Genomic DNA, 24,491 nt, shown 5'->3' on the forward strand with positions numbered 1-24,491 from the left:
GTCTCTGTGGCGCAATCGGTTAGCGCGTTCGGCTGTTAACCGAAAGGTTGGTGGTTCGAGCCCACCCAGGGACGTCCACTTTTCTGCTTAAATAACCAGCTAACACGGTGTTAGGTGGTAAGGGTTAAAGAAGTCTGGTGCCTCAGTGTGGGGGAATGAATGAGAGCAAAATCATCAGAAAGGGTAGTTCTTGTATGCAAATTCATTCGCGCATTCGTCTGCTAACCCAAAGATTGATGGTTAAAATATTGTTGTATGTCATTACAACTATGTTGTAGCGCCTTATAGTCCATTTATCAATTTTTTACTTCATCTTTGCTGCATAGACAAAGGCTACCGTAGTTTGTTTTAAGATGGTTATAAAAGCTAATGGAAGTGATGACATTGTCACTGTTACTTGTGTGAAAGACTTGACTGGCGAACGCCATTCCATTTACAGGACTTGGTTAGCCCGTTGTGCTACATCTCACCACGTCTTGACTTTGTGCAACATTGTAAATTTTTAAAAGAACTCTTTTCCTTCAATAGGCCATGATTCTAAATTCTGCCGTATTGCCCTGGTAGAGGTAAACAGCGATGAAGGTGGGTGGGGTTTGCAAATCGAAGCCACGCCCCCTCTGACACAGGACAAAGCAGTCTCTGTGGCGCAATCGGTTAGCGCGTTCGGCTGTTAACCGAAAGGTTGGTGGTTCGAGCCCACCCAGGGACGTAGGGTCTTGTGTTTACACAGCCAGCTAACATCATGTTCAGGGTTAGAGAGAGCTGTAGCCAAAGTATCACAGGTTGGTGGAATGAATGAGAGGATGATCATCAGTAGCTGTTGTATAAAAATTGGCTAGTGCATTGGACTGTTAACCCAAAGGTTGATGATGAAAACATCATGGCATGTCGTTACAGCTTGTTATAATCCCTTTACGAATTGTTAACTTGATAAACACCCCATAAACAATGACTACCCTGGTTTGTTTAAAAATGGCTACAAAACCTAATGGCATCGATAGGATTGTCGCACTCTGGAGAGAAGTCCCTGGTGTGGCAGACGCCAATGGGGAACGCCATTCTGTTTACGATGCGTTCTTGGCTGGTTGTATCACAAATGGAAACCTCTTGACTTCGTGCTACATTGTAAATTTCTCACAGAACTCTTTTCCTTCAATATACCACCATTGAAATTTCTGCGATATTGCCCTTCGACAAGTAAACAGCCATGCAGGTGGGTGGGGATTGCAAATCGAAGCCACGCCCCCTCTGAAACAGGACAAAGCAGTCTCTGTGGCGCAATCGGTTAGCGCGTTCGGCTGTTAACCGAAAGGTTGGTGGTTCGAGCCCACCCAGGGACGTCCACTTTTCTGCTTAAATAACCAGCTAACACGGTGTTAGGTGGTAAGGGTTAAAGAAGTCTGGTGCCTCAGTGTGGGGGAATGAATGAGAGCAAAATCATCAGAAACGGTAGTTCTTGTATGCAAATTCATTCGCGCATTCGTCTGCTAACCCAAAGATTGATGGTTAAAATACTGTTGTATGTCATTACAACTATGTTGTAGCGCCTTATAGTCCATTTATCAATTTTTTACTTCATCTTTGCTGCATAGACAAAGGCTACCGTAGTTTGTTTTAAGATGGTTATAAAGGCTAATGGAAGTGATGACATTGTCACTGTTACTTGTGTGAAAGACTTGACTGGCGAACGCCATTCCATTTACAGGACTTGGTTAGCTCGTTGTGCTACATCTCACCACGTCTTGACTTTGTGCAACATTGTAAATTTCTAAAAGAACTCTTTTCCTTCAATAGGCCATGATTCTAAATTCTGCCGTATTGCCCTGGTAGAGGTAAACAGCCATGAAGGTGGGTGGGGATTGCAAATCGAAGCCACACCCCCTCTGTGACAGGACAAAGCAGTCTCTGTGGCGCAATCGGTTAGCGCGTTCGGCTGTTAACCGAAAGGTTGGTGGTTCGAGCCCACCCAGGGACGTAGGGTCTTGTGTTTACACAGCCAGCTAACATCATGTTCAGGGTTAGACAGAGCTGTAGCCAAAGTATCACAGGTTGGTGGAATGAATGAGAGGATGATCATCAGTAGCTGTTGTATAAAAATTGGTTAGTGCATTGGACTGTTAACCCAAAGGTTGATGATGAAAACATCATGGCATGTCGTTACAGCTTGTTATAATCCCTTTACGAATTGTTAACTTGATAAACACCCCATAAACAATGACTACCCTGGTTTGTTTAAAAATGGCTACAAAACCTAATGGCATCGATAGGATTGTCGCACTCTGGAGAGAAGTCCCTGGTGTGGCAGACGCCAATGGGGAACGCCATTCTGTTTACGATGCGTTCTTGGCTGGTTGTATCACAAATGGAAACCTCTTGACTTTGTGCTACATTGTAAATTTCTCACAGAACTCTTTTCCTTCAATATACCACCATTGAAATTTCTGCGATATTGCCCTTCGACAAGTAAACAGCCATGCAGGTGGGTGGGGATTGCAAATCGAAGCCACGCCCCCTCTGAAACAGGACAAAGCAGTCTCTGTGGCGCAATCGGTTAGCGCGTTCGGCTGTTAACCGAAAGGTTGGTGGTTCGAGCCCACCCAGGGACGTCCACTTTTCTGCTTAAATAACCAGCTAACACGGTGTTAGGTGGTAAGGGTTAAAGAAGTCTGGTGCCTCAGTGTGGGGGAATGAATGAGAGCAAAATCATCAGAAAGGGTAGTTCTTGTATGCAAATTCATTCGCGCATTCGTCTGCTAACCCAAAGATTGATGGTTAAAATATTGTTGTATGTCATTACAACTATGTTGTAGCGCCTTATAGTCCATTTATCAATTTTTTACTTCATCTTTGCTGCATAGACAAAGGCTACCGTAGTTTGTTTTAAGATGGTTATAAAAGCTAATGGAAGTGATGACATTGTCACTGTTACTTGTGTGAAAGACTTGACTGGCGAACGCCATTCCATTTACAGGACTTGGTTAGCCCGTTGTGCTACATCTCACCACGTCTTGACTTTGTGCAACATTGTAAATTTTTAAAAGAACTCTTTTCCTTCAATAGGCCATGATTCTAAATTCTGCCGTATTGCCCTGGTAGAGGTAAACAGCGATGAAGGTGGGTGGGGTTTGCAAATCGAAGCCACGCCCCCTCTGACACAGGACAAAGCAGTCTCTGTGGCGCAATCGGTTAGCGCGTTCGGCTGTTAACCGAAAGGTTGGTGGTTCGAGCCCACCCAGGGACGTAGGGTCTTGTGTTTACACAGCCAGCTAACATCATGTTCAGGGTTAGAGAGAGCTGTAGCCAAAGTATCACAGGTTGGTGGAATGAATGAGAGGATGATCATCAGTAGCTGTTGTATAAAAATTGGCTAGTGCATTGGACTGTTAACCCAAAGGTTGATGATGAAAACATCATGGCATGTCGTTACAGCTTGTTATAATCCCTTTACGAATTGTTAACTTGATAAACACCCCATAAACAATGACTACCCTGGTTTGTTTAAAAATGGCTACAAAACCTAATGGCATCGATAGGATTGTCGCACTCTGGAGAGAAGTCCCTGGTGTGGCAGACGCCAATGGGGAACGCCATTCTGTTTACGATGCGTTCTTGGCTGGTTGTATCACAAATGGAAACCTCTTGACTTCGTGCTACATTGTAAATTTCTCACAGAACTCTTTTCCTTCAATATACCACCATTGAAATTTCTGCGATATTGCCCTTCGACAAGTAAACAGCCATGCAGGTGGGTGGGGATTGCAAATCGAAGCCACGCCCCCTCTGAAACAGGACAAAGCAGTCTCTGTGGCGCAATCGGTTAGCGCGTTCGGCTGTTAACCGAAAGGTTGGTGGTTCGAGCCCACCCAGGGACGTCCACTTTTCTGCTTAAATAACCAGCTAACACGGTGTTAGGTGGTAAGGGTTAAAGAAGTCTGGTGCCTCAGTGTGGGGGAATGAATGAGAGCAAAATCATCAGAAACGGTAGTTCTTGTATGCAAATTCATTCGCGCATTCGTCTGCTAACCCAAAGATTGATTGTTAAAATACTGTTGTATGTCATTACAACTATGTTGTAGCGCCTTATAGTCCATTTATCAATTTTTTACTTCATCTTTGCTGCATAGACAAAGGCTACCGTAGTTTGTTTTAAGATGGTTATAAAGGCTAATGGAAGTGATGACATTGTCACTGTTACTTGTGTGAAAGACTTGACTGGCGAACGCCATTCCATTTACAGGACTTGGTTAGCTCGTTGTGCTACATCTCACCACGTCTTGACTTTGTGCAACATTGTAAATTTCTAAAAGAACTCTTTTCCTTCAATAGGCCATGATTCTAAATTCTGCCGTATTGCCCTGGTAGAGGTAAACAGCCATGAAGGTGGGTGGGGATTGCAAATCGAAGCCACACCCCCTCTGTGACAGGACAAAGCAGTCTCTGTGGCGCAATCGGTTAGCGCGTTCGGCTGTTAACCGAAAGGTTGGTGGTTCGAGCCCACCCAGGGACGTAGGGTCTTGTGTTTACACAGCCAGCTAACATCATGTTCAGGGTTAGAGAGAGCTGTAGCCAAAGTATCACAGGTTGGTGGAATGAATGAGAGGATGATCATCAGTAGCTGTTGTATAAAAATTGGTTAGTGCATTGGACTGTTAACCCAAAGGTTGATGATGAAAACATCATGGCATGTCGTTACAGCTTGTTATAATCCCTTTACGAATTGTTAACTTGATAAACACCCCATAAACAATGACTACCCTGGTTTGTTTAAAAATGGCTACAAAACCTAATGGCATCGATAGGATTGTCGCACTCTGGAGAGAAGTCCCTGGTGTGGCAGACGCCAATGGGGAACGCCATTCTGTTTACGATGCGTTCTTGGCTGGTTGTATCACAAATGGAAACCTCTTGACTTTGTGCTACATTGTAAATTTCTCACAGAACTCTTTTCCTTCAATATACCACCATTGAAATTTCTGCGATATTGCCCTTCGACAAGTAAACAGCCATGCAGGTGGGTGGGGATTGCAAATCGAAGCCACGCCCCCTCTGAAACAGGACAAAGCAGTCTCTGTGGCGCAATCGGTTAGCGCGTTCGGCTGTTAACCGAAAGGTTGGTGGTTCGAGCCCACCCAGGGACGTCCACTTTTCTGCTTAAATAACCAGCTAACACGGTGTTAGGTGGTAAGGGTTAAAGAAGTCTGGTGCCTCAGTGTGGGGGAATGAATGAGAGCAAAATCATCAGAAACGGTAGTTCTTGTATGCAAATTCATTCGCGCATTCGTCTGCTAACCCAAAGATTGATGGTTAAAATACTGTTGTATGTCATTACAACTATGTTGTAGCGCCTTATAGTCCATTTATCAATTTTTTACTTCATCTTTGCTACATAGACAAAGGCTACCGTAGTTTGTTTTAAGATGGTTATAAAAGCTAATGGAAGTGATGACATTGTCACTGTTACTTGTGTGAAAGACTTGACTGGCGAACGCCATTCCATTTACAGGACTTGGTTAGCTCGTTGTGCTACATCTCACCACGTCTTGACTTTGTGCAACATTGTAAATTTCTAAAAGAACTCTTTTCCTTCAATAGGCCATGATTCTAAATTCTGCCGTATTGCCCTGGTAGAGGTAAACAGCGATGAAGGTGGGTGGGGTTTGCAAATCGAAGCCACGCCCCCTCTGACACAGGACAAAGCAGTCTCTGTGGCGCAATCGGTTAGCGCGTTCGGCTGTTAACCGAAAGGTTGGTGGTTCGAGCCCACCCAGGGACGTAGGGTCTTGTGTTTACACAGCCAGCTAACATCATGTTCAGGGTTAGAGAGAGCTGTAGCCAAAGTATCACAGGTTGGTGGAATGAATGAGAGGATGATCATCAGTAGCTGTTGTATAAAAATTGGTTAGTGCATTGGACTGTTAACCCAAAGGTTGATGATGAAAACATCATGGCATGTCGTTACAGCTTGTTATAATCCCTTTACGAATTGTTAACTTGATAAACACCCCATAAACAATGACTACCCTGGTTTGTTTAAAAATGGCTACAAAACCTAATGGCATCGATAGGATTGTCGCACTCTGGAGAGAAGTCCCTGGTGTGGCAGACGCCAATGGGGAACGCCATTCTGTTTACGATGCGTTCTTGGCTGGTTGTATCACAAATGGAAACCTCTTGACTTTGTGCTACATTGTAAATTTCTCACAGAACTCTTTTCCTTCAATATACCACCATTGAAATTTCTGCGATATTGCCCTTCGACAAGTAAACAGCCATGCAGGTGGGTGGGGATTGCAAATTGAAGCCACGCCCCCTCTGAAACAGGACAAAGCAGTCTCTGTGGCGCAATCGGTTAGCGCGTTCGGCTGTTAACCGAAAGGTTGGTGGTTCGAGCCCACCCAGGGACGTCCACTTTTCTGCTTAAATAACCAGCTAACACGGTGTTAGGTGGTAAGGGTTAAAGAAGTCTGGTGCCTCAGTGTGGGGGAATGAATGAGAGCAAAATCATCAGAAAGGGTAGTTCTTGTATGCAAATTCATTCGCGCATTCGTCTGCTAACCCAAAGATTGATGGTTAAAATATTGTTGTATGTCATTACAACTATGTTGTAGCGCCTTATAGTCCATTTATCAATTTTTTACTTCATCTTTGCTGCATAGACAAAGGCTACCGTAGTTTGTTTTAAGATGGTTATAAAAGCTAATGGAAGTGATGACATTGTCACTGTTACTTGTGTGAAAGACTTGACTGGCGAACGCCATTCCATTTACAGGACTTGGTTAGCCCGTTGTGCTACATCTCACCACGTCTTGACTTTGTGCAACATTGTAAATTTTTAAAAGAACTCTTTTCCTTCAATAGGCCATGATTCTAAATTCTGCCGTATTGCCCTGGTAGAGGTAAACAGCGATGAAGGTGGGTGGGGTTTGCAAATCGAAGCCACGCCCCCTCTGACACAGGACAAAGCAGTCTCTGTGGCGCAATCGGTTAGCGCGTTCGGCTGTTAACCGAAAGGTTGGTGGTTCGAGCCCACCCAGGGACGTAGGGTCTTGTGTTTACACAGCCAGCTAACATCATGTTCAGGGTTAGAGAGAGCTGTAGCCAAAGTATCACAGGTTGGTGGAATGAATGAGAGGATGATCATCAGTAGCTGTTGTATAAAAATTGGCTAGTGCATTGGACTGTTAACCCAAAGGTTGATGATGAAAACATCATGGCATGTCGTTACAGCTTGTTATAATCCCTTTACGAATTGTTAACTTGATAAACACCCCATAAACAATGACTACCCTGGTTTGTTTAAAAATGGCTACAAAACCTAATGGCATCGATAGGATTGTCGCACTCTGGAGAGAAGTGGTGTGGCAGACGCCAATGGGGAACGCCATTCTGTTTACGATGCGTTCTTGGCTGGTTGTATCACAAATGGAAACCTCTTGACTTTGTGCTACATTGTAAATTTCTCACAGAACTCTTTTCCTTCAATATACCACCATTGAAATTTCTGCGATATTGCCCTTCGACAAGTAAACAGCCATGCAGGTGGGTGGGGATTGCAAATCGAAGCCACGCCCCCTCTGAAACAGGACAAAGCAGTCTCTGTGGCGCAATCGGTTAGCGCGTTCGGCTGTTAACCGAAAGGTTGGTGGTTCGAGCCCACCCAGGGACGTCCACTTTTCTGCTTAAATAACCAGCTAACACGGTGTTAGGTGGTAAGGGTTAAAGAAGTCTGGTGCCTCAGTGTGGGGGAATGAATGAGAGCAAAATCATCAGAAACGGTAGTTCTTGTATGCAAATTCATTCGCGCATTCGTCTGCTAACCCAAAGATTGATTGTTAAAATACTGTTGTATGTCATTACAACTATGTTGTAGCGCCTTATAGTCCATTTATCAATTTTTTACTTCATCTTTGCTGCATAGACAAAGGCTACCGTAGTTTGTTTTAAGATGGTTATAAAGGCTAATGGAAGTGATGACATTGTCACTGTTACTTGTGTGAAAGACTTGACTGGCGAACGCCATTCCATTTACAGGACTTGGTTAGCTCGTTGTGCTACATCTCACCACGTCTTGACTTTGTGCAACATTGTAAATTTCTAAAAGAACTCTTTTCCTTCAATAGGCCATGATTCTAAATTCTGCCGTATTGCCCTGGTAGAGGTAAACAGCCATGAAGGTGGGTGGGGATTGCAAATCGAAGCCACACCCCCTCTGTGACAGGACAAAGCAGTCTCTGTGGCGCAATCGGTTAGCGCGTTCGGCTGTTAACCGAAAGGTTGGTGGTTCGAGCCCACCCAGGGACGTAGGGTCTTGTGTTTACACAGCCAGCTAACATCATGTTCAGGGTTAGAGAGAGCTGTAGCCAAAGTATCACAGGTTGGTGGAATGAATGAGAGGATGATCATCAGTAGCTGTTGTATAAAAATTGGTTAGTGCATTGGACTGTTAACCCAAAGGTTGATGATGAAAACATCATGGCATGTCGTTACAGCTTGTTATAATCCCTTTACGAATTGTTAACTTGATAAACACCCCATAAACAATGACTACCCTGGTTTGTTTAAAAATGGCTACAAAACCTAATGGCATCGATAGGATTGTCGCACTCTGGAGAGAAGTCCCTGGTGTGGCAGACGCCAATGGGGAACGCCATTCTGTTTACGATGCGTTCTTGGCTGGTTGTATCACAAATGGAAACCTCTTGACTTTGTGCTACATTGTAAATTTCTCACAGAACTCTTTTCCTTCAATATACCACCATTGAAATTTCTGCGATATTGCCCTTCGACAAGTAAACAGCCATGCAGGTGGGTGGGGATTGCAAATCGAAGCCACGCCCCCTCTGAAACAGGACAAAGCAGTCTCTGTGGCGCAATCGGTTAGCGCGTTCGGCTGTTAACCGAAAGGTTGGTGGTTCGAGCCCACCCAGGGACGTCCACTTTTCTGCTTAAATAACCAGCTAACACGGTGTTAGGTGGTAAGGGTTAAAGAAGTCTGGTGCCTCAGTGTGGGGGAATGAATGAGAGCAAAATCATCAGAAAGGGTAGTTCTTGTATGCAAATTCATTCGCGCATTCGTCTGCTAACCCAAAGATTGATGGTTAAAATACTGTTGTATGTCATTACAACTATGTTGTAGCGCCTTATAGTCCATTTATCAATTTTTTACTTCATCTTTGCTGCATAGACAAAGGCTACCGTAGTTTGTTTTAAGATGGTTATAAAAGCTAATGGAAGTGATGACATTGTCACTGTTACTTGTGTGAAAGACTTGACTGGCGAACGCCATTCCATTTACAGGACTTGGTTAGCTCGTTGTGCTACATCTCACCACGTCTTGACTTTGTGCAACATTGTAAATTTCTAAAAGAACTCTTTTCCTTCAATAGGCCATGATTCTAAATTCTGCCGTATTGCCCTGGTAGAGGTAAACAGCGATGAAGGTGGGTGGGGTTTGCAAATCGAAGCCACGCCCCCTCTGACACAGGACAAAGCAGTCTCTGTGGCGCAATCGGTTAGCGCGTTCGGCTGTTAACCGAAAGGTTGGTGGTTCGAGCCCACCCAGGGACGTAGGGTCTTGTGTTTACACAGCCAGCTAACATCATGTTCAGGGTTAGAGAGAGCTGTAGCCAAAGTATCACAGGTTGGTGGAATGAATGAGAGGATGATCATCAGTAGCTGTTGTATAAAAATTGGTTAGTGCATTGGACTGTTAACCCAAAGGTTGATGATGAAAACATCATGGCATGTCGTTACAGCTTGTTATAATCCCTTTACTAATTCTTAACTTGATATACACCCCATAAACAATGACTACCCTGGTTTGTTTAAAAATGGCTACAAAACCTAATGGCATCGATAGGATTGTCGCACTCTGGAGAGAAGTCCCTGGTGTGGCAGACGCCAATGGGGAACGCCATTCTGTTTACGATGCGTTCTTGGCTGGTTGTATCACAAATGGAAACCTCTTGACTTTGTGCTACATTGTAAATTTCTCACAGAACTCTTTTCCTTCAATATACCACCATTGAAATTTCTGCGATATTGCCCTTCGACAAGTAAACAGCCATGCAGGTGGGTGGGGATTGCAAATCGAAGCCACGCCCCCTCTGAAACAGGACAAAGCAGTCTCTGTGGCGCAATCGGTTAGCGCGTTCGGCTGTTAACCGAAAGGTTGGTGGTTCGAGCCCACCCAGGGACGTCCACTTTTCTGCTTAAATAACCAGCTAACACGGTGTTAGGTGGTAAGGGTTAAAGAAGTCTGGTGCCTCAGTGTGGGGGAATGAATGAGAGCAAAATCATCAGAAACGGTAGTTCTTGTATGCAAATTCATTCGCGCATTCGTCTGCTAACCCAAAGATTGATGGTTAAAATACTGTTGTATGTCATTACAACTATGTTGTAGCGCCTTATAGTCCATTTATCAATTTTTTACTTCATCTTTGCTGCATAGACAAAGGCTACCGTAGTTTGTTTTAAGATGGTTATAAAGGCTAATGGAAGTGATGACATTGTCACTGTTACTTGTGTGAAAGACTTGACTGGCGAACGCCATTCCATTTACAGGACTTGGTTAGCTCGTTGTGCTACATCTCACCACGTCTTGACTTTGTGCAACATTGTAAATTTCTAAAAGAACTCTTTTCCTTCAATAGGCCATGATTCTAAATTCTGCCGTATTGCCCTGGTAGAGGTAAACAGCCATGAAGTTGGGTGGGGATTGCAAATCGAAGCCACGCCCCCTCTGTGACAGGACAAAGCAGTCTCTGTGGCGCAATCGGTTAGCGCGTTCGGCTGTTAACCGAAAGGTTGGTGGTTCGAGCCCACCCAGGGACGTAGGGTCTTGTGTTTACACAGCCAGCTAACATCATGTTCAGGGTTAGAGAGAGCTGTAGCCAAAGTATCACAGGTTGGTGGAATGAATGAGAGGATGATCATCAGTAGCTGTTGTATAAAAATTGGTTAGTGCATTGGACTGTTAACCCAAAGGTTGATGATGAAAACATCATGGCATGTCGTTACAGCTTGTTATAATCCCTTTACGAATTGTTAACTTGATAAACACCCCATAAACAATGACTACCCTGGTTTGTTTAAAAATGGCTACAAAACCTAATGGCATCGATAGGATTGTCGCACTCTGGAGAGAAGTCCCTGGTGTGGCAGACGCCAATGGGGAACGCCATTCTGTTTACGATGCGTTCTTGGCTGGTTGTATCACAAATGGAAACCTCTTGACTTTGTGCTACATTGTAAATTTCTCACAGAACTCTTTTCCTTCAATATACCACCATTGAAATTTCTGCAATATTGCCCTTCGACAAGTAAACAGCCATGCAGGTGGGTGGGGATTGCAAATCGAAGCCACGCCCCCTCTGAAACAGGACAAAGCAGTCTCTGTGGCGCAATCGGTTAGCGCGTTCGGCTGTTAACCGAAAGGTTGGTGGTTCGAGCCCACCCAGGGACGTCCACTTTTCTGCTTAAATAACCAGCTAACACGGTGTTAGGTGGTAAGGGTTAAAGAAGTCTGGTGCCTCAGTGTGGGGGAATGAATGAGAGCAAAATCATCAGAAAGGGTAGTTCTTGTATGCAAATTCATTCGCGCATTCGTCTGCTAACCCAAAGATTGATGGTTAAAATACTGTTGTATGTCATTACAACTATGTTGTAGCGCCTTATAGTCCATTTATCAATTTTTTACTTCATCTTTGCTGCATAGACAAAGGCTACCGTAGTTTGTTTTAAGATGGTTATAAAAGCTAATGGAAGTGATGACATTGTCACTGTTACTTGTGTGAAAGACTTGACTGGCGAACGCCATTCCATTTACAGGACTTGGTTAGCTCGTTGTGCTACATCTCACCACGTCTTGACTTTGTGCAACATTGTAAATTTCTAAAAGAACTCTTTTCCTTCAATAGGCCATGATTCTAAATTCTGCCGTATTGCCCTGGTAGAGGTAAACAGCGATGAAGGTGGGTGGGGTTTGCAAATCGAAGCCACGCCCCCTCTGACACAGGACAAAGCAGTCTCTGTGGCGCAATCGGTTAGCGCGTTCGGCTGTTAACCGAAAGGTTGGTGGTTCGAGCCCACCCAGGGACGTAGGGTCTTGTGTTTACACAGCCAGCTAACATCATGTTCAGGGTTAGAGAGAGCTGTAGCCAAAGTATCACAGGTTGGTGGAATGAATGAGAGGATGATCATCAGTAGCTGTTGTATAAAAATTGGTTAGTGCATTGGACTGTTAACCCAAAGGTTGATGATGAAAACATCATGGCATGTCGTTACAGCTTGTTATAATCCCTTTACTAATTGTTAACTTGATATACACCCCATAAACAATGACTACCCTGGTTTGTTTAAAAATGGCTACAAAACCTAATGGCATCGATAGGATTGTCGCACTCTGGAGAGAAGTCCCTGGTGTGGCAGACGCCAATGGGGAACGCCATTCTGTTTACGATGCGTTCTTGGCTGGTTGTATCACAAATGGAAACCTCTTGACTTTGTGCTACATTGTAAATTTCTCACAGAACTCTTTTCCTTCAATATACCACCATTGAAATTTCTGCGATATTGCCCTTCGACAAGTAAACAGCCATGCAGGTGGGTGGGGATTGCAAATCGAAGCCACGCCCCCTCTGAAACAGTACAAAGCAGTCTCTGTGGCGCAATCGGTTAGCGCGTTCGGCTGTTAACCGAAAGGTTGGTGGTTCGAGCCCACCCAGGGACGTCCACTTTTCTGCTTAAATAACCAGCTAACACGGTGTTAGGTGGTAAGGGTTAAAGAAGTCTGGTGCCTCAGTGTGGGGGAATGAATGAGAGCAAAATCATCAGAAAGGGTAGTTCTTGTATGCAAATTCATTCGCGCATTCGTCTGCTAACCCAAAGATTGATGGTTAAAATATTGTTGTATGTCATTACAACTATGTTGTAGCGCCTTATAGTCCATTTATCAATTTTTTACTTCATCTTTGCTGCATAGACAAAGGCTACCGTAGTTTGTTTTAAGATGGTTATAAAAGCTAATGGAAGTGATGACATTGTCACTGTTACTTGTGTGAAAGACTTGACTGGCGAACGCCATTCCATTTACAGGACTTGGTTAGCCCGTTGTGCTACATCTCACCACGTCTTGACTTTGTGCAACATTGTAAATTTTTAAAAGAACTCTTTTCCTTCAATAGGCCATGATTCTAAATTCTGCCGTATTGCCCTGGTAGAGGTAAACAGCGATGAAGGTGGGTGGGGTTTGCAAATCGAAGCCACGCCCCCTCTGACACAGGACAAAGCAGTCTCTGTGGCGCAATCGGTTAGCGCGTTCGGCTGTTAACCGAAAGGTTGGTGGTTCGAGCCCACCCAGGGACGTAGGGTCTTGTGTTTACACAGCCAGCTAACATCATGTTCAGGGTTAGAGAGAGCTGTAGCCAAAGTATCACAGGTTGGTGGAATGAATGAGAGGATGATCATCAGTAGCTGTTGTATAAAAATTGGTTAGTGCATTGGACTGTTAACCCAAAGGTTGATGATGAAAACATCATGGCATGTCGTTACAGCTTGTTATAATCCCTTTACGAATTGTTAACTTGATAAACACCCCATAAACAATGACTACCCTGGTTTGTTTAAAAATGGCTACAAAACCTAATGGCATCGATAGGATTGTCGCACTCTGGAGAGAAGTCCCTGGTGTGGCAGACGCCAATGGGGAACGCCATTCTGTTTACGATGCGTTCTTGGCTGGTTGTATCACAAATGGAAACCTCTTGACTTTGTGCTACATTGTAAATTTCTCACAGAACTCTTTTCCTTCAATATACCACCATTGAAATTTCTGCGATATTGCCCTTCGACAAGTAAACAGCCATGCAGGTGGGTGGGGATTGCAAATCGAAGCCACGCCCCCTCTGAAACAGGACAAAGCAGTCTCTGTGGCGCAATCGGTTAGCGCGTTCGGCTGTTAACCGAAAGGTTGGTGGTTCGAGCCCACCCAGGGACGTCCACTTTTCTGCTTAAATAACCAGCTAACACGGTGTTAGGTGGTAAGGGTTAAAGAAGTCTGGTGCCTCAGTGTGGGGGAATGAATGAGCCAATGTAAATAAATGGGTTCGGAGGGTGTGAATATTTAACTAAGTGTCGAGGCCAAAATCTGCCCTGTAGAAAGGTTTTAGGAGGATGTTTCAGACCATTTGGAGTCACTTGGTACCATTTAGGGAGTAACATTTGTGAGAAATCTAGACACCTAGTAGAGCATAAGAGGTAGGTCAATGTAATGTAAAGGTAAGTTGTGGACTCTTTGGTCTGGCCTCAGTGATTCTAAGGCACGTAAGCCCCCACGCCACGTCAAGGCAGAGTCCATGTGGAGGTTTCTTTTGTTTCTTTTGTGTTTCGTTTTCTTCTGGTTTGTGTTATACTACTATACTATTATACTACGAACACACACAGACACAAACACACAGACACTCTAACCCTAACAACTAACTTGACAACAATTGTAACAGCAACTCTAACCCTTAACACATGGCATATCTTCCTTGGATTCAGTTCTCCTTCTGCATTCTCTGCATTTTCTTTAGGAAGGCCTTCAAGTGTCTTGCTGGGAGAAGGTTTTCCTCACACTGTCTCAAATATGCAATATATGCATCTTTGTGTGACACTGATCTGTCCAGGTCAATATAGGACAGCTCGAGGGGTGACCAGCGAGGCTGGATGTTCACAGGGATATATCTCAATATTCGCTTCTTTACCTCAGCTGGTACGTCCACCTCCTACACAACCTGGATGTCCTCCAGCTCTAGGGTTAGGGTTAGAGAAAGCTGTTGCTTACATATCACAGTGTGGTGGAATGAATGAGAGACCATCAGTAGCTGTTGTATAAAAAATCATTAGTGCATTAGACTGTTAACTGAAAGGTTGATGATTAAAATTTCATGGCATGTCCTTCCAGCTATGTTACAGCTTGTTATAATCCATTTATTAATTGTTTACTCCATATTCACTCCATAAAGAATGGCTACCATGGTTTGTTTAAAAATGGCTACAAAGACTAATCACAACGATAACATTGTCACACTCTGGAGAGAAGTTCCTCTTATGGCCTTACCTTTGAGGAAAAGGGATGAAAATATGCCAAACTTTACTTTATATAAATGCTAAATGCAATATGCTGTGATTAAAATTACTGCCATATTGCCCTTCTAGATGTAAATAGCAAAGCAGATGGGTTGGGATTGCAGATCCAAGCCACACCCCCTCAGCTGGTGGCCACAGCAGTCTCTGTGGCGCAATCGGTTAGCGCGTTCGGCTGTTAACCGAAAGGTTGGTGGTTCGAGCCCACCCAGGGACGTAGACTTTTCTGCTTAAATAATCCGGTCATATCATATATGACATGGTTTCTGCTGTAAGGGGTAAAGGCAAGCAGAGCAGTCTCTTGATCATACATAACAGACTGATTCAGGGATTGACCTGTTAATTGGAACCAATGTTCCCAAGGCACTGGAGCCATGGCAAGTTATTCGGAGTGTAGACAGGGGCTCATACTAGGGCTGGGCGATGTGGAACAAAATCTTATCATGATTTTTCATATCATTTGATATATATATATATTGGGATAAAATTAATATTGGTTTAAATATTATTTATTTTCTGTCAGAAGTTTAACATATCAAATGTACTGTAGAACACTGTAGAACTGTATTTCAAATAAAATGATATAATAAACTAAAATCTTAATTCTTACAAGTCAGAAGCTTCAAGTGTTAAAGGAGAACACAGACAAAATGGACAACTAAATTATTTGGTCAGTTACAAATAAATAAAATAAGTAATACAAAATAGAAAAGTCTCAAATCTGACCAGTCAAAAGCTTTCAGGTTTTCGGGAGAACACAAACTAAATTCTTTGGTCAATTCCAAATAAATAAAGTAGGTAATAACACAAAATAAAATCTATAAAAAAACAACTACCTCACGGTGTCCTTTGTATATATTAAAACTGTTTTAAATTGTTGGAAAACAAACCCACAAATAAATAGACAAAAAACAAAAAAACATTCTGAATATATCCTCAATACAAATTCAAGCAGCTTTCAAATGTAAACGGAGAACATATACAAAAACAGAAAAAGCGACTCCTTCACCAGCTTGTATTGGGGTAGGTGATGCTCCTCCTGGGCAATCGCCATGTCTCTCTTCTTTCAGGAGAAAGTGAAGGCAGCCATCACTTTCTTACACACCCCCAGTGCTCGCTCCACCCTCTTGTCTTTTCCTGCTCTCTCTGAGGATTAAAAGATAAATAGGTAAGTTAAACTTAATTAATTTCAGATTTCTGTGCAGAGATAAAGCTCAAATTCTGAAAAACTACTTAACTTAAAATTACTAAACCTAAAATCAAAAACTACTAAAATACTACTAAACTACTATATATTATATATATTACATTTGTATATTGTTGTAATTGTATATATTTCTGCTCACCAACTTTCCGGTAGCTGAGTGAAGTACATGCCCAAAACAAGGCAGTCGTGTCCAGTTGTTGAGTGATGTGGCCTTCACTATATTCGTCCCACTGTCTGTTGTGATGCAGACATGTTTATCTTCACTCAGTTGCCAGGATGCAAGTGTTTCTGTCAGTCCCAAAGATGACTTTGCCAGTACGGTCTTCAGGAAAGTAGGCAGTTTGAAGACATTTGGTTTTTAAATTCCAATCTCAATCAGTGAAGTGGGCAGTGAGGCTCATATATGGTTCAGATGTGCGACACACTTTGCAGCTCCTTTTCCACGGTCTCTCTACACTCCATGTATAACTTGGGAAGTGCCGTCTGAGAGAAATGTTTATGGCCAGGGAGTTGGTAACGAGGGTCAATTACTTTAATCAGCCGCTTAAATCCTACATTTTCAACCGTGCTTATTGGCATCATGTCTTTTGCAATAAAGTAGGCTATAGCATTTGTGATATCACTGTGTCTCTTTGTTTTTTTGTTGTAAGGCATGGTGCTGGAGAGAGAGGACACTATGGTCTGTTGTTGTTGTGAAGGTATCACACTGTTTTTTTTTAGGGGGACCACCAGCACTTGATTGGTGATTGGTTCGGCACGGCACTTTTCTCATTATCATTGGCTATTCGTGTTGTCTGTCAAAACATGGATAGAATGAGTTTTATCGACCATGTCTTATATTTCTATTGAGGAAAGGTTATTTCGTGATAATTATCTTTTTCATTTTATCACCCAACCGTAGCTCATACGCAGTCAAAGCTATGCTTGTTTGGACTGTGAATAGACCTCTCAGAGGAGATGGAAGTAGAGAATCTACTTGTAGACAGCCAGATGTCACAGTCAATAGGATCTTGGTTGATGATCTATGGAAGCAGCAGCTAAAGGCCGATTTCCCTGAATGCAGTCAGAATGAGCAGTAGGGCTGTCAAGAGAGGATGATCACTTTATGAAGTATGTCACAAAGTCTGCTAAGTTGATGGATGGTCATTACAGTATTGGCTTATCTTTGAGGGAAAGGGATGTAAATATGCCAAACTTTACTTTATATAAATGCTAAATGCTATATGCTGTGATTCAAATTTCTGCCATATTGCCCTTCTAGATGTAAATAGCAAAGCAGATAGGTTGGGATTGCAGATCCAAGCCACACCCCCTCAGCTGGTGGCCACAGCAGTCTCTGTGGCGCAATCGGTTAGCGCGTTCGGCTGTTAACCGAAAGGTTGGTGGTTCGAGCCCACCCAGGGACGTAAACTTTTCTGCTTACATAACCAGGTCATATCATGTGAGATGGTTTCTGCTATCAGGGATAAAGGCCAGCAGAGCAGTCTCTTGATCATAAATAACAGACTGATTCAGAGATTGACCTGTTAATTGGAGCTAATGTTCCCAAGGCGCTGGAGCCATGGCAAGTTATTCGGAGTCTAGACAGGGGGCCTTACGCAGTCAAAACTATGCTGGTTTTGACTGTGAATGGACCTCTGAGGAGACGGAAGTAGGGAAACTACCTGTGGACAGTCAGATGTCACAGTCAATAGGATCTTGGTTGATGATCTATGGAAGCAGCAGCTAAAGGCCGATTTCCCTGAATGCAGTCAGAATGAGCAGTAGGGCTGTCAAGAGAGGATGATCACTTTATGGAGTCCATTACAAAGTCTGCTAGGTTGATGGATGGTCATTACAGCACTGGCTTACCTTTGAGGAAAAGGGATGTAAATATGCCAAACTGCGCTTTATATAAATGCTAAATGCAATATGCCGTGATTCAAATTTCTGCCATATTGCCCCTCTAAATGTAAATAGCAAAGCAGATGGGTTGGGATTGCAGATCCAAGCCACACCCCCTCAACTGGTGGCCACAGCAGTCTCTGTGGCGCAATCGGTTAGCGCGTTCGGCTGTTAACCGAAAGGTTGGTGGTTCGAGCCCACCCAGGGACGTAGACTTTTCTACTTACATTACCAGGTCATATCATGTGAGATGGTTTCCGCTATCTAGGGTAAAGGCCAACAGAGCAGTCTCTTGATCATATGGACATACAACAGAAGACCCTAGCAATCATAAATAACAGACTGATTCAGAGATTGACCCGTTAATTGGAACTAATGTTCCCAAGACACTGGAGCCATGGCAAGTTATTCGGAGTCTAGACAGGGGCCCATACGCAGTCAAAACTATGCTGGTTTTGACTGTGAATGGACCTCTGAGGAGACGGAAGTAGAGAAACTTCATGTGGACAGCCAGATGTCACAGTCAATAGGATCTTGGTTGATGATCTATGGAAGCAGCAGCTAAAGGCCGATTTCCCTGAATGCAGTCAGAATGAGCAGTAGGGCTGTCAAGAGAGGACGATCACTTTATGGAGTCCATTACAAAGTCTGCTAGGTTGATGGATGGTCATTACAGTATTGGCTTACCTTTGAGGAAAAGGGATGTAAATATGCCAAACTTTACTTCATATAAATGCTAAATGCAATATGCCAGATCCAAGGCACACCCCCTCAGCTGGTGGCCACCGCAGTCTCTGTGGCGCAATCGGTTAGCGCGTTCGGCTGTTAACCGAAAGGTTGGTGGTTCGAGCCCACCCAGGGACGTAAACTTTTCTGCTTACATAACCAGGTCATATCATGTGAGATGGTTTCTGCTATCAGGGATAAAGGCCAGCAGAGCAGTCTCTTGATCATAAATAACAGACTGATTCAGAGATTGACCTGTTAATTGGAGCTAATGTTCCCAAGGCGCTGGAGCCATGGCAAGTTATTCGGAGTCTAGACAGGGGGCCGTACACAGTCAAAACTATGCTGGTTTGGACTATGAATGGACCTCTCTGAGGAGACGGAAGTAGAGAAACTTCATGTGGACAGCCAGATGTCACAGTCAATAGGATCTTGGTTGATGATCTATGGAAGCAGCAGCTAAAGGCCGATTTCCCTGAATGCAGTCAGAATGAGCAGTAGTGCTGTCAAGAGAGGATGATCACTTTATGGAGTCCATTACAAAGTCTGCTAGGTTGATGGATGGTCATTACAGTATTGGCTTACCTTTGAGGAAAAGGGATGTAAATATGCCAAACTTTACTTCATATAAATATTAAATGCAATATGCCGGATGCAAGCCACACCCCCTCAGCTGGTGGCCACCGCAGTCTCTGTGGCGCAATCGGTTAGCGCGTTCGGCTGTTAACCGAAAGGTTGGTGGTTCGAGCCCACCCAGGGACGTAGACTTTTCTGCTTACATAACCAAGTCATATAATTTGAGATGGTTTCCACTATCAGGGGTAAAGGCAAACAGAGCAGTCTCTTGATCATCTAGCTGTCTTTTAGATAAATTAATTATATTGGAGGCCTCCGAGCTCTCTTTGTGTGCCTGTGTGTGTTTCCTACCTCCCTAGTCTACGCTTCATGGGTATCCAGACTGTTAGGCCACTGTTGAGGGTAGGTGATAGAGAGAGGAAACTTCTCCAAAGTGAGGAACATTGGATACACTGCTTACAAATAGAGTATCCTAGGGGGTTAAACAAAGAATTACTGTTGTCTTGTTTTATATTATTATTGGTATGCGTTTGTATGTTCTATGGAGGCCTTGCACATGATTGGTCTTCATATTTGCAAACATTTTATTGTTAGTGTGTATACTAATGGGCCTCTAATCTGGCTGTTGCAATCGCAATATGTGATATTTGTCCTCCTAATACTCACAGATATATTTTTTTCTTGTTACTAATTTCCTTATGTATATGTATTTGCATTTTCTATGGAGGTTTTGCACATGTTTGGTCTACATATATACAAACATGTATTTTCACTGTTATTGTGCAAATCTATCAGTCACTTATCTGACTGTTACTATTACTATATATATTTGGTAAATCTAATGGTTGCTCATTTTTGCTGGTACAATCACATGTGGAATATATTGATTAGATCTATTGGTCACTTATCTGGCTATTTTAAGCACAGAATGTAATATATTTTCTCTTATCTGATTACTATTTTTCTGATTAATATTTGTATCTTGAGAATGGTTGTCCGTATTTATGTACATGTATTTGTAGGCTGCTTTTTATGGAGATGCTGCACATGATGAGGTCACATATGTAGACCCACATACATGCTATTTCTATTGTTAATGTGTTAATCAATTGGTCATTATTTGGTTTTTGCAATCACATAATGTGATACATCTACTCGGGACGACTCCATTTGTTATTAACTTGCCAAAAGGCAAGGTAAAACTCAGGTGGAATCACATTTGGACCCTGTGATTTGCTCTTGTGGACGTCCTTCTTCACCTCCTCAATTTTGTGTAGTGTAACAGGTGCATTCAGGTTTTCAGATTCACTATCAGAAAGACGCGCCATATTCATATGGATATTATTAAAAAAAACTTTTACATGCACATCAGATCTCTGGTCAACTGAAATCATACATAATCTTCAACTAATTGATTAGTTGTCGGGGGACTCAGCATCCACACATTTCTCCGTTCTCTATTTCTCTGTTGAGCATCTTAAGGTTAGGTAACCTATTGTTAGGGCTGGAGTCAACCAAAGAAAATCTTGGTCGACTGAAATCGTACATAATCTTCAACTAATTGATTAGTTGCAGTACTGAACATACTGAATGCACGTTCAGTAAACGCTCAGTAAATGTTGAGTACAGTTAGGTGGGGTGAGCTCAAAGTTGTGAAAACAACGGGGGTATTTTGAATACACCCCCATTTTCACGGGTTGTTAGTCTGTCCCTCTGGAAATAATGGATTAATCCTGGAAGGCTATTGATGTAGCACTTTTCTCCTTATGAAAGAAACGTAATTATTCGACAAATGAGAACTTGGTCGGACGAGAGCATTTGGTCGTCCAACAGTCGATTTGTTGGTCATCCAACAAATCGACTTGATTGACCAGGAGACTACAGCCCTAGTTTACACTATGTACATTTGCACATTCTTGGTCAATATTTTGTACATTTCATTCCATTCCCTGCAATTTAAAATTTAAAGCAGCAGCAGCTCTTCCCACATTTTACATACTTTCATTGTAAATTTCTTTCTTTTTTTTTCCCGCCTTTTAAAAAAAAAACTGTTTAGGATTTTTTAATAGTATGTATATTTCGACTGTTACACACCACAACGCCAGGGGCAAATTCCTTATATGTGCAAACCTAATTGGCAATAAACCTGGTTCTGATTCTGATGAAAATTAAGTCTCTTTTTACTACCACATACAATGCAATTCTTAATCAAGATGTACAGTACCAGTCAAAACTTAGGACACACTTTCTTATTCTAATGAATGGGAAGGTGTTTCCAAACTTTTGACTGGTACTGTATTTTGCACTCCACATGGTTTCATTTTCTCTTACTGTGACCTCTGTGCTCTTCTCTCTACTCTGTGTTGCGCACAGTGGAGGAGCTCAGCCCAACCCTCAGGCAAACACAGGAACAGATAAAGAGAGCAGAGGAGACAAAGACAGAGACGCAAGACTGCACAAAACCATAAATAACACCAAACCATATTGCCTGATACGGTAATCTTACTCTACTGATAACAATTCTGATATAATCTTCACACCAAACATTAATTTTATAAACCCTACAATTGCATACCTGTGTCATGTGGTCTCTGTGGCGCAATCGGTTAGCGCGTTCGGCTGTTAACCGAAAGGTTGGTGGTTCGAGCCCACCCAGGGACGACTTGTTTTTTTTGTTGTTTTTTTTACCTGAACCCAAAACCTGACAGCTGACAAACTGCTAAAGCACTCATTGAGTAAACAAAAGGAGAAATTGAGGAGGGGAAAGACGGCAGGAAGAGAACAGGAAAAGCTATTTAATATAGGCTAAAAATCTGATTTGTCAATAGATCTGCTGTCCCTTCACTTTGAACTATTCCTAATCTAAGCCTGGAATGTTCTTTAAAATACATAATTTATAATAAAATGGGCTGACATGTCGACTTAAACTGGCACTGATTAGTTTGGCCTCCTTCTTTTAGATGTCAGTAAAAAAAAGTTTAATTTCTTGCCAAATGAAAGCATGTTCTATTAGGAAAAAAGCACACAACCTAAGTGAAGTATGCAGGGTTTTTAAATATTAAACTACAATGTGCTAGGAAGAAAAACTTCTCGTCCCTGGGTGGGCTCGAACCACCAACCTTTCGGTTAACAGCCGAACGCGCTAACCGATTGCGCCACAGAGACAAGGTTGCCACATGCACTGCTATTCTGATCCTTTGTTTGTGCAGCGGTGGGGGATGGGCTAAAACCACAAGAGAGACACGCCGCGTCTTGTTTCAATGACAGTTGCTGCTGTGGGGGGAAGGGTCTTCGACAGCCCGGCTAGCTCAGTCGGTAGAGCATGAGACTCTTAATCTCAGGGTCGTGGGTTCGAGCCCCACGTTGGGCGATCTTCTTTCATTAAAATCACACATCTTCCTAATCTGTTCAGAAACCCAGCTGTGGCTTTGCTTCTTCTCACTGTGTTATTGTTGCTCAACTGTCATCATCATGATGGTCTGGTACAACGCCTGCATTACTGCTGAAACTGCATCACCCTGCCTATTGATCTCACACTCCTCACAGATGAACAAGACCTCTAGAGACCTTAACTCCCTCACTTGAAGTGGCAAATCACTCCCAACCCTGAGGGAGCGATCCACTGTTTTCCAGCAGAGAACCACAGCCTCAGAGGTCCTGACTCTAATCCTAACTGCTTAACATTCAGCTCCAAACCACCCCAGTATGTGTTGGAGGTCACGGTCTGATGTAGCAAACAGAACCACAGCATCAACAGAGAGGAGAGAGGTGATTGTGAGGTCCCCAAACTGAACACTCTCCTCTCTATGATGATTGGTGGCAAGGGACAACCCTGGTGGAGTCCTACACCCACTGAAAAAGTGCTTGAAAAAACGGCTCCAGCTCTGAATGGCTTCCACCTTCCAGTGCCCTGATATAAGCTGTCCTACAGAGGTTGAGCACTGTGTTACATCGATACCCTCTGTTTAAAAAACAAAACCATCACCCTTGTCTGCCAGTAGACAGGCACTGTCTCCATCCTAAACACGTCATTGAGGAGGCGTTTCAGCCAAGACAGCCCAACAATGTCCAGAGTCTTCATCATCTCAGGGCGAATCTCATCCACACCCAACGCATTGCCACTGAAGAGCTTCTTTATTATCTCAGTGCTCCAATTTGCCTTTCTCTCAGTGACACTGTATCACATAGAGGCGACCATCTCACTGCAGTGCTCAGCTGGAATCTCATGAGTGTTCCCACACTCACTCTGCGCCTCTCATCCTGGGCAACTCCAGCCGAGTCCAGTCAGCTGGCAAACAATGAAGTGATTCACTACAGCCACCCACTTTGTTGCCGAGGAACAACTGATATGATGATACGTTCAGTTGGCATATCTTGAAAATGGTCGAACAGAGTGTATTTTATGTATATTTAAAAGTTTTCTTCTAACTTTACAACAATTTAGTTCTATACATTAGTATACATAAATTCACACTTCTCTATTTCATGTTGTTAAATATTATCAGAATTGCCAAACCAAGTAGCCCAGAATGATTATATGTCAGCACTGTCTGAAAGCCCACAGAAAAACAGCATTGAATTGCAGCTGCTCTGTTAAAAAGGAGAGCGCCCAACGTGGGGCTCGAACCCACGACCCTGAGATTAAGAGTCTCATGCTCTACCGACTGAGCTAGCCGGGCTGCCGTGAAAAAAAGTTGGAAAGTAGGCTCCAAAAATGTTGAACTGAACCCTAAAAATGAACCCCAACCCTAAACCTTGGACTGAACACACACATTGGAATGCATATACTATTACAAAGTTTATCCTCAATCTTTGATCTAAGGCGTTCTGATAGCAAGTATACTTATCAGTACTTATCAGCACTAGCTAGCTCCCTAGCTACTTCATACTCATTGAAGCTAGGACTAACCTATAAGTTTGTATCTCAGGTAATGTACTTAGCAAATGTTACTACCACTTGGACTTGTAAGTA

General features: G+C 43.1%; 32 non-coding genes across 32 annotated transcripts; 30 read left to right on the forward strand and 2 right to left on the reverse strand.

Annotated features, from left to right (window-relative positions):
- Nucleotides 1–74, forward strand: trnan-guu (transfer RNA asparagine (anticodon GUU)). The gene has a single exon. It is a non-coding gene; the product is annotated as a tRNA-Asn (tRNA).
- A 561-nt stretch (nucleotides 75–635) lies between these two features.
- On the forward strand, nucleotides 636–709 carry trnan-guu (transfer RNA asparagine (anticodon GUU)). The gene has a single exon. It is a non-coding gene; the product is annotated as a tRNA-Asn (tRNA).
- A 557-nt stretch (nucleotides 710–1,266) lies between these two features.
- On the forward strand, nucleotides 1,267–1,340 carry trnan-guu (transfer RNA asparagine (anticodon GUU)). The gene has a single exon. It is a non-coding gene; the product is annotated as a tRNA-Asn (tRNA).
- A 561-nt stretch (nucleotides 1,341–1,901) lies between these two features.
- On the forward strand, nucleotides 1,902–1,975 carry trnan-guu (transfer RNA asparagine (anticodon GUU)). The gene has a single exon. It is a non-coding gene; the product is annotated as a tRNA-Asn (tRNA).
- A 557-nt stretch (nucleotides 1,976–2,532) lies between these two features.
- trnan-guu (transfer RNA asparagine (anticodon GUU)) lies at nucleotides 2,533–2,606 on the forward strand. The gene has a single exon. It is a non-coding gene; the product is annotated as a tRNA-Asn (tRNA).
- Nucleotides 2,607–3,167: 561 nt separating this feature from the next.
- Nucleotides 3,168–3,241, forward strand: trnan-guu (transfer RNA asparagine (anticodon GUU)). The gene has a single exon. It is a non-coding gene; the product is annotated as a tRNA-Asn (tRNA).
- Nucleotides 3,242–3,798: 557 nt separating this feature from the next.
- Nucleotides 3,799–3,872, forward strand: trnan-guu (transfer RNA asparagine (anticodon GUU)). The gene has a single exon. It is a non-coding gene; the product is annotated as a tRNA-Asn (tRNA).
- Nucleotides 3,873–4,433: 561 nt separating this feature from the next.
- trnan-guu (transfer RNA asparagine (anticodon GUU)) lies at nucleotides 4,434–4,507 on the forward strand. Its single transcript has one exon. It is a non-coding gene; the product is annotated as a tRNA-Asn (tRNA).
- A 557-nt stretch (nucleotides 4,508–5,064) lies between these two features.
- trnan-guu (transfer RNA asparagine (anticodon GUU)) lies at nucleotides 5,065–5,138 on the forward strand. The gene has a single exon. It is a non-coding gene; the product is annotated as a tRNA-Asn (tRNA).
- A 561-nt stretch (nucleotides 5,139–5,699) lies between these two features.
- Nucleotides 5,700–5,773, forward strand: trnan-guu (transfer RNA asparagine (anticodon GUU)). Its single transcript has one exon. It is a non-coding gene; the product is annotated as a tRNA-Asn (tRNA).
- A 557-nt stretch (nucleotides 5,774–6,330) lies between these two features.
- On the forward strand, nucleotides 6,331–6,404 carry trnan-guu (transfer RNA asparagine (anticodon GUU)). Its single transcript has one exon. It is a non-coding gene; the product is annotated as a tRNA-Asn (tRNA).
- A 561-nt stretch (nucleotides 6,405–6,965) lies between these two features.
- On the forward strand, nucleotides 6,966–7,039 carry trnan-guu (transfer RNA asparagine (anticodon GUU)). The gene has a single exon. It is a non-coding gene; the product is annotated as a tRNA-Asn (tRNA).
- Nucleotides 7,040–7,592: 553 nt separating this feature from the next.
- trnan-guu (transfer RNA asparagine (anticodon GUU)) lies at nucleotides 7,593–7,666 on the forward strand. The gene has a single exon. It is a non-coding gene; the product is annotated as a tRNA-Asn (tRNA).
- A 561-nt stretch (nucleotides 7,667–8,227) lies between these two features.
- trnan-guu (transfer RNA asparagine (anticodon GUU)) lies at nucleotides 8,228–8,301 on the forward strand. Its single transcript has one exon. It is a non-coding gene; the product is annotated as a tRNA-Asn (tRNA).
- Nucleotides 8,302–8,858: 557 nt separating this feature from the next.
- Nucleotides 8,859–8,932, forward strand: trnan-guu (transfer RNA asparagine (anticodon GUU)). The gene has a single exon. It is a non-coding gene; the product is annotated as a tRNA-Asn (tRNA).
- Nucleotides 8,933–9,493: 561 nt separating this feature from the next.
- Nucleotides 9,494–9,567, forward strand: trnan-guu (transfer RNA asparagine (anticodon GUU)). Its single transcript has one exon. It is a non-coding gene; the product is annotated as a tRNA-Asn (tRNA).
- Nucleotides 9,568–10,124: 557 nt separating this feature from the next.
- On the forward strand, nucleotides 10,125–10,198 carry trnan-guu (transfer RNA asparagine (anticodon GUU)). Its single transcript has one exon. It is a non-coding gene; the product is annotated as a tRNA-Asn (tRNA).
- Nucleotides 10,199–10,759: 561 nt separating this feature from the next.
- On the forward strand, nucleotides 10,760–10,833 carry trnan-guu (transfer RNA asparagine (anticodon GUU)). Its single transcript has one exon. It is a non-coding gene; the product is annotated as a tRNA-Asn (tRNA).
- A 557-nt stretch (nucleotides 10,834–11,390) lies between these two features.
- trnan-guu (transfer RNA asparagine (anticodon GUU)) lies at nucleotides 11,391–11,464 on the forward strand. Its single transcript has one exon. It is a non-coding gene; the product is annotated as a tRNA-Asn (tRNA).
- A 561-nt stretch (nucleotides 11,465–12,025) lies between these two features.
- Nucleotides 12,026–12,099, forward strand: trnan-guu (transfer RNA asparagine (anticodon GUU)). Its single transcript has one exon. It is a non-coding gene; the product is annotated as a tRNA-Asn (tRNA).
- A 557-nt stretch (nucleotides 12,100–12,656) lies between these two features.
- On the forward strand, nucleotides 12,657–12,730 carry trnan-guu (transfer RNA asparagine (anticodon GUU)). Its single transcript has one exon. It is a non-coding gene; the product is annotated as a tRNA-Asn (tRNA).
- Nucleotides 12,731–13,291: 561 nt separating this feature from the next.
- Nucleotides 13,292–13,365, forward strand: trnan-guu (transfer RNA asparagine (anticodon GUU)). Its single transcript has one exon. It is a non-coding gene; the product is annotated as a tRNA-Asn (tRNA).
- A 557-nt stretch (nucleotides 13,366–13,922) lies between these two features.
- Nucleotides 13,923–13,996, forward strand: trnan-guu (transfer RNA asparagine (anticodon GUU)). The gene has a single exon. It is a non-coding gene; the product is annotated as a tRNA-Asn (tRNA).
- A 1,273-nt stretch (nucleotides 13,997–15,269) lies between these two features.
- Nucleotides 15,270–15,343, forward strand: trnan-guu (transfer RNA asparagine (anticodon GUU)). Its single transcript has one exon. It is a non-coding gene; the product is annotated as a tRNA-Asn (tRNA).
- Nucleotides 15,344–17,665: 2,322 nt separating this feature from the next.
- Nucleotides 17,666–17,739, forward strand: trnan-guu (transfer RNA asparagine (anticodon GUU)). Its single transcript has one exon. It is a non-coding gene; the product is annotated as a tRNA-Asn (tRNA).
- Nucleotides 17,740–18,353: 614 nt separating this feature from the next.
- Nucleotides 18,354–18,427, forward strand: trnan-guu (transfer RNA asparagine (anticodon GUU)). Its single transcript has one exon. It is a non-coding gene; the product is annotated as a tRNA-Asn (tRNA).
- A 580-nt stretch (nucleotides 18,428–19,007) lies between these two features.
- trnan-guu (transfer RNA asparagine (anticodon GUU)) lies at nucleotides 19,008–19,081 on the forward strand. Its single transcript has one exon. It is a non-coding gene; the product is annotated as a tRNA-Asn (tRNA).
- A 550-nt stretch (nucleotides 19,082–19,631) lies between these two features.
- On the forward strand, nucleotides 19,632–19,705 carry trnan-guu (transfer RNA asparagine (anticodon GUU)). The gene has a single exon. It is a non-coding gene; the product is annotated as a tRNA-Asn (tRNA).
- Nucleotides 19,706–22,106: 2,401 nt separating this feature from the next.
- On the forward strand, nucleotides 22,107–22,180 carry trnan-guu (transfer RNA asparagine (anticodon GUU)). The gene has a single exon. It is a non-coding gene; the product is annotated as a tRNA-Asn (tRNA).
- A 430-nt stretch (nucleotides 22,181–22,610) lies between these two features.
- On the reverse strand, nucleotides 22,611–22,684 carry trnan-guu (transfer RNA asparagine (anticodon GUU)). The gene has a single exon. It is a non-coding gene; the product is annotated as a tRNA-Asn (tRNA).
- Nucleotides 22,685–22,816: 132 nt separating this feature from the next.
- Nucleotides 22,817–22,889, forward strand: trnak-cuu (transfer RNA lysine (anticodon CUU)). The gene has a single exon. It is a non-coding gene; the product is annotated as a tRNA-Lys (tRNA).
- A 1,236-nt stretch (nucleotides 22,890–24,125) lies between these two features.
- trnak-cuu (transfer RNA lysine (anticodon CUU)) lies at nucleotides 24,126–24,198 on the reverse strand. The gene has a single exon. It is a non-coding gene; the product is annotated as a tRNA-Lys (tRNA).
- Nucleotides 24,199–24,491: the final 293 nt, after the last annotated feature.

Source organism: Thunnus thynnus, chromosome 22 (genome assembly GCF_963924715.1).
Source record: "Thunnus thynnus chromosome 22, fThuThy2.1, whole genome shotgun sequence".
In the NCBI taxonomy this organism is placed as follows: Eukaryota; Metazoa; Chordata; class Actinopteri; order Scombriformes; family Scombridae; genus Thunnus; species Thunnus thynnus.